Source organism: Amblyomma maculatum, chromosome 2, assembly GCF_055883805.1.
Source record: "Amblyomma maculatum isolate TAMU_Amacu chromosome 2, ASM5588380v1, whole genome shotgun sequence".
Lineage (NCBI taxonomy): Eukaryota > Metazoa > Arthropoda > Arachnida > Ixodida > Ixodidae > Amblyomma > Amblyomma maculatum.
Window position 1 is genome coordinate 73,167,316 of NC_139345.1, and position 7,385 is coordinate 73,174,700.

The 7,385-nt window shown below is 41.6% G+C and overlaps 1 long non-coding RNA gene across 1 annotated transcript; it reads right to left on the minus strand.

Annotated features, from left to right (window-relative positions):
- Window positions 1-333: 333 nt before the first annotated feature.
- On the minus strand, window positions 334-7,137 carry LOC146198993 (uncharacterized). The gene is made up of 3 exons (XR_014704740.1): window positions 6,985-7,137; window positions 5,649-5,831; window positions 334-606 (listed from the first exon to the last, which is right to left on the minus strand). It is a non-coding gene; the product is annotated as an uncharacterized LOC146198993 (long non-coding RNA).
- Between the last annotated feature and the right edge of the window lie 248 nt (window positions 7,138-7,385).

Genomic DNA, 7,385 nt, shown 5'->3' on the forward strand with positions numbered 1-7,385 from the left:
AAATAATAAAATATTTCCAAGAGCATTAGCGAGAACTTTGTTACTCCTGTTAGCGGACTCTATCCAAGCGTGCCCTAACCAAGTCAGTAAGGACTGTGCCCAAAGAATTAAGGTAATCGTGCACTAAGCTATGGTTATGTGTCCAAACTTGCGTATCCAAGTACGTATATCAATTCGTGTGAATAAAATCTGCTATACAGCCCTTTGTGCAATGCGGGTTAAAATATCATTCAAGATTTAACGCTGAAAAAGCAAGGTGCATTGAGCTCCAACACCATAAAATAGGGTCACAAATTAGGACTCTTAGGAAAGAAGAAGGCTGGAGGAGTTAAGTTCCCTTGCTGTATGTACAAAATAAATGAGTTGGTAGCTTTATTATCCAAATTCATTGATTTAAACCGTTCGTATCGCAATACTTTGAACCGCGATCCCTTTTCCTGCGTTAGAGGCAGGGGGCCTAAGGAATTAAGAGGGATGTATAGAGAGAATTCTGTGTGCCAGTTTTTGCTTGCCTCAGATCCAGAAGAGCCACTTTTCGTAACGGTTTTCTTCGTATAGGGGGATTTTGAAACACGTCTTCACAGTTTCTTTCCGTCTCCTAGGAGCCTGCAAGGAAGCAATGACAGCGCCACAACAGCGATGAGTCTCCCACTCAGTGGTGGTCGGGGAAAGGGGGGGTCTTGGTAGCTAGTAGTTTAGTATATGGATAACGGGATTAGCTGCTAAAAGATTCTTTTTTCTTTCTTTTGTACGCAAAATTATTCCCATTTTGAGCCGAGCGCTTCCTTTTTTTTCTTTCTGTTTGCAACTATTCCCGGAATTCGAGCTTTATAATAACGTTTTCCATCTGTTTCAAGGGGACTGCAATAGATCACAGAAACGTAAAAACGACACCGGTGATATTTATGCTGTACTGACCGGGATATTGCGGTAATCCCCGAGACCTTACTGACAAAGGTCAGCATGAACAGCAGCGCTTGCTTTTCCAGAAAAAGCAGATGACGTCGGCCATTTAGGAAGATGGAATAGCAATCTCATTATTCAGGCGCCACAAGTAAACAACATTCATGTATGCTGAAATGACCTCAAACACAACGCAGGTATTACTGTGTGCATAGCTCCTTATCGGAAACCATCTCGGTCTTTGTACTACTCATAGTATTTACCATAGGAACAAATGCCTGAAACAAAAGCCGCCATAGCTCCTTATCGGAAACCATCTCGGTCTTTGTACTACTCATCGTATTTACCATAGGAACAAATGCCTGAAACAAAAGCCGCCCATAGATCATGGGGGCAAGCGCACAGAGGCGAGCACGACTCTAGAAGCACTGACAATCGATGACTATCGCCATTTTTGTTTCCGCATCGAGCAGGTAAATATGTTGAAATAACAATAAGAAAAATGGACATGGTGGAGGCAGAGGCACAGAAGGCAAGGTACGTTTCTTCACGGAAACGGCGACAGACTGCAAAAGGGATTACAAAACTCTTGATAAGACATCAAATTCTGAAGCAAACAATGAAAAGGTAGTGTCATTCGTGCTGTCTGTTTATCATTTTCTTATGGTTTAGGCTTCCGAGTTTCCACACGCTATTGCGTCTCGATTTCCAGCTAGCACATTTTGCTCAGAAAGTCTCGGGTAGCATTTGGCTACATTGCAACGTGGTGACTAATGTGCTGTTCTTTAGAAACATCTGTGCTCTCGTGCACAGTCCTTGCTGAAAGTGCTGCCGGTTTTGGCTCCACAAATATCAAGTAAATATCGTACTCAATGCCACCAGAGTATTTTTTTTTTGTCGAGTTTTCTAAAGTCTTGTACTTGCGTGCGTGCTTGCTGTTCCCACTATGCTCACACATTTCACCTTTGATGAAGGCACCTAACTCCCTCATGAGTTTACTGCGCTCTTTTCAACTCGTAAAGTGGACAGAAAACATATGGTACATGGTGTAATTTTGTGACTCTAAGTTTTACCGCATTGCACGATACTGTTGTTGGGTATAGCTATTTTCTGTAGAACGAAATTTGGAGTCGTCTTCTACTACTGGTAGAAGAAATTTAATTCTGCGAGGCACAAGCTTCGCTAACACTCATTGTCGACAGGGAAGACTGAGCCTTTCATTCGGAACTTCGGGACATTTATACACTGTATTCTGTACACTGTATGTGGTGCAGAATATAGACACACATTGCACAGAGTGTTTGTCGCGGTTGCCTCTGAAGGAATAACACATACTATAAGCAGTGCAGGAGATTTGCCACAGTCTGGTGCAGATTTAAGCAGGTGAATAATTCTCCCAAACAAAATAATAATAATTTTGATAATACGATGAATTATTCATAGCACGCATTTAATATTCTGGGGGCTCATTTCTGTCGGTTTCTTCTCGTGCACCAGCTTTGTTCCGACGTATAATGTGCACTGTTTATAAAGTCATTGGCGTGCTTTATTTCGGACTGACCAGGGTATTAGATATTGACCGATCTTGCGGGCGCACAGGAAATCTCAGATCTCAGACAGGACTAAAATATGCGAACTAAATTTGAAACACGCGTTTACATTTACAAATTGTATAGTCTAGCGCAGCGTAAATGAGCAGAACTAAGCAGGCAATAATCAAAACTACAGCTCTAATCGGAATCAAATGCGGGAACCCCTTCACGAGCCCGTAGTCATAGGGCACGCATTATACTCCTGATATGTAACCTGCACTTAACGAGTCTTCCGAACAAATATATCTGAAGTCCTCACTACTAGATCCTTTGCGCTCGAGGCTCAACTGAGAACACTAGAAGGTTCAGACAACGGCTCGATCAAACTTACGTTCTGTTTCCTTCTGTTGCCAGCCTATCCGTACACTTTACTCCACTGTGCTTTATAATCGCATTCTTGATTGCACCAATAACAATATTGCTCGATTATTTAGGTTTGCGCAACCGTTTGTGTGAGCTTGGCAGTTTTACTTTACCTAAATGTGTTCAAAGGGTCGCCACTACTGACGCGCGACAGAGTTAAGTTTTGGCTTGAGAGAGAGAGTACTTGGTTCTAAAATGGACGTATCTACGGGTTGATGATGACGATAGTGATGATAAAAAGTGTTGTATGCTCTGTATTTGAAAATACAAACTATAGGTTTCTTATACCTCTCCTCGCTCGTTACACTCAATTTATTTTGTAACTGGTCACATTCTTGTGTAACGTATAACTCTGGCTAAGATGGGGTCCATCATTTTAATATCATGAAGCGGTGGATAATATGTGTGGTTTCGTAATAAAGCGTATAACGTCATGCCTAAAAAGCAATAGGTAATAATTCAATTATCAGAATTCAAAGGAATATGAAATAGCGACTGCGAGTTTGTTCGAAGCTTTTAAGTTTAGTGACATTCATCCTGGCTGCAACTATGGCAACTTTGTAGCTTTGGGTCGGCTGTTTCTGTGCACTAGCCCTCGGGCTCCAACACGAACAACATATTCATACCGTAACGCAATGCGGTGGCTTTATCCCCCTTCTATACGATTTTCATATCAAATTTAATACGTTTTCTCTCTTTCTCTCTCTCTCTCAATATATATATATATATATATATATATATATATATATATATATATATATAGAACACAGGACGTTCCACGTCCGCCGCTATTGTTGAGGGTGGCGCTGGGGAACACTCTCAAGGTTCGTATACAGACAACATTAATACCCAAGAAAGTAGCAGGGGGGACAGCGGCCGATGTAGCTCAGTTGGAAGAGCACCGTACGCGATATTCGGAGGTCGTGGGTACGGTTCCCACCATCGGCACGTTGTTTTTTCTTCTACTTTACATTTAATCTTTCCCCTGAATAGATTACATTACTAATTTATGCAATTACCGAAGTAAACATTAAACAAAGAGACACAAATTACAATGCCTAATACTTTCCTTGGCCTCGCCAACTGTAGGCTTCTTTCCTTTATATATATATATATATATATATATATATATATATATATATATATATATATATATATATATATATATATATATATATATATATATATATATATATATTAAATTTTTGACTTCTTCCAAATTTAGAGAGTGCTAGCTTCCACCTTCTTTACACAAGTCCATAACGGTAATGTGACTTCCAGTGCAAATACACGGTAACCGTTAATAAGGATCCACTACGTTGTATTCAATCACACCACGATAGTTTTTGAAGCTAAAGACAAGAGTCTAACGCTCAAAATATTGGTTGGGAACGCGCAGTTCAGGTCACACAAATATATCTGCGTACTAAGCGATAAGATTGACCGCGAGGCTGACAGTGCACACAGAGACGGACGTCAAGACGGGAGACAACATAGATGATCTATTTTAACCCCTTATTTGTGGCCACTGCCAGTTTGAAAAATTGCAAAAGCTATTCCGAGCGCATGCTGTTGCAAGCCTCTGCACGAAGAAACATGTGTTTCTGTTTTCATGCACGCGACCATGTCTGTTGGCCTATTTCGAGTAGACCTCCGTTTTACTGCGAAAATAGCTGTGTTGAGGCCATTGATCTTTATCTGTTATTTACTCACGGCAATTAGATTATCTGCACGAACAAAGTGAAAGCATTATTATCTGCTTCGCTCCGACGTAGCAGGAATCCAAGGTCACTCACACAGCACAAACTCGGGGCGTAGCGTAGAATGCCGACGATGGTATGGTCTTCAGAACTGCAATTTACCTTACATATATGTTCGCGCATTGCCAGAAGAACGAATTACGGTCGACAGTCAGCGATGGCTCAATGCTTTGTAAATTATCTGTATATATAGTCTTTTTCTCGGCATAACATGCACGTGTAAAAAATACCATGCCTAAAAAAAAATAAAAAAAAGCTTTGCGTGTCCAAGTCGGTAGTGTGTCTCGTTCGGACCCCAGGGGTAGAATACCAACCACAGTCGAAACGTTTTCTTTTCTTCAAGCGCAACAGTAGTAGGAGTATAAAACTTCATTCCGCAAAATCGAAAGGGGTTTAGGGGTTGGGGTCTTGAGCTGCAGCTGGTGTTGCTTGGTGCATGATCGCATTGAAAATTTTCTTATCATGTTATATCGTTTCAGACACGTGGTGGCCTTTACTTCGCATTGAATGTCGTGCTTTATTCACTTTAATTCCGCACGTGACATCACTTAGCATGTGAGAGAGCTGTATGGTGTTTGAAATTCCCGCACGAGGACTTGCGGCCATAACACGACCGAATACCTCGATGACGTCGGGTTTCGTTGCCGATACGCTATACAATGCTATCTATATATACTCACTGGATGGCGAAGGCCTCTCCCATGTTCCTCCAATTAACCGAGTCCTGTGCTAGCTGCATCCACCTGACCTGACTCCTGAAAACTTCTTAAATTCCTCCACACCCCTAGTTTTCTGCCGACCCCTGAGACGTTTTCCATTCCTCGGCTAATAATAATATTAATAATAATAATAATAATAATAATAATAATAATAATAATAATAATAATAATAATAATAATAATAATAATAATAATAATAATAATAATAATAATAATAATAATAATAATAATAATAATAATAATAATAATAATGCTGTCGCCTTCACAAACTTTGAAGATTTCTCCGTCAGTCACCCGTCAAAATAGATCACCTGGTTTGCCGGAGAGCGATCTGAACTCGTGTTTGCGGTTGCCGGAGCAGGATGCGTAGAGGACGGTTGGACCCTTGAGAACGACCATTGTCGGCTTTTCTCGTACTTATTTTGGGAAGGTGTCTCCATTTGCTTTCGGAGCAGTCGGCCGCCTTTCGGATAATGTCCTGGCTCTGTCGGTCACTGCACCAGGGAAACGTCGAAAGGAAAGGAAACAAAACCACGGTGAATCTAGCCCGGAGCTGGGTAATCCAGTAATCCAGTAACCCTCGTCCTTTGCAAAGTCCAGGTGAAAGGCATGTTCTGCCCTGCTTGCACTTATATTATTGTTAGGTTAGGTTTATGAAGGTTAACGTCCCTAAGCAACTCTCACTATGAGAGACGCCGTAGTGGGGGACTCCGGAAATTTCGAGCTCCTGGGATTCTATAACGTGTACTGACATCGCACGGCACACGGGCGCTTTTGGTCTCCGTCGAAAAGTGGCCACCGCGGCCGGGATGCGATCCCAATTCCTTGGGTACATCTGTTGCTCAAAAATTCTGGGTTTCAGCCTGCGAAACAAAATTCTTTCGTGTGGAATAAAAACCTGGGATGAAGCATAAGGCGATTTATTCGTAATAAAATCAAAACAGTGCTCCTAAAGTAGCCTTTGAAGAGTACAAAGCTCGAAACCATACCATACGCCGCACAGCTGTGATATATGTCCTGCGCAGTGAATGGAGGGCTCGAAAAAAATGAACGCAAAGGAGCTCGAAAAAGGGAAAATGCTTGTCTGTTTTTTTTTTTTTTTTTCATTTGTGCGTGTGACGTTGAAAAAAACAACAAAAAAAAATGAGCGTGGTCTGGTGGCTCATTTCTTTCTTTCTTTCTTTCTTTCTTTCTTTCTTTCTTTCTTTCTTTCTTTCTTTCTTTCTTTCTTTCTTTCTTTCTTTCTTTCTTTCTTTCTTTCTTTCTTTCTTTCTTTCTTTCTTTCTTTCTTTCTTTCTTTCTTTCTTTCTTTCTTTCTTTCTTTCTTTCTTACTTTTCGGCATTCAAAATTTCCGAACAAAGCTCTGTCCACTTCCACGGTTCACCATGAACACTTCCTTATAACGCGCTAAATTTGGGTCTCTATATTGAATTTTCCACAAAATCACTACGTTGCAATCGGAGCACGCGTTGGCACAAGTTATCCTCAGTAACGCTACGCGGCGATGGGGAAAACTGCGTCTGCACTTGATGAGAATTATTCTCTACCGCACTTTACGTTAAATGCCAGCTGTCAGGTTTGCAATGAAAGGCTAATGCTTCTCTGAGACTTATTCTCTGCTGTAACGAGAGATCCAAATGACTTACCACCGAAGGCATTCCCCACGCCGTTAGCTGAAAAGGAAATAGGGCATTTTGCTTGACAAACACTTCAGGTGAGGCATCAGACTTGTCGACGAGGAGTCAACTGCGAGTGTGACCCGACCTACGTTCACAGAGAGAAATGCCTGGCATATCAAGATAAGCGATTCGAGCTGTTTCTGCCCGGAGCGGCGCGATAATGGCTGACACGAGATAAACCGCTATAAGCAGCCTGACAGGACTAGACATACACGCCTCGCCTGTGAGAATGGCTGTGGGGCGTCTTGTTAGGCTGTTCACTTTTGTATTCATACACCAGCCTCAAAAGTTTACCGAACGCAATGAGAGTAAGCGTGATACTCACACAGTGCAATGGCGCATGGACTATAAGCTCAACAAAGGGAACG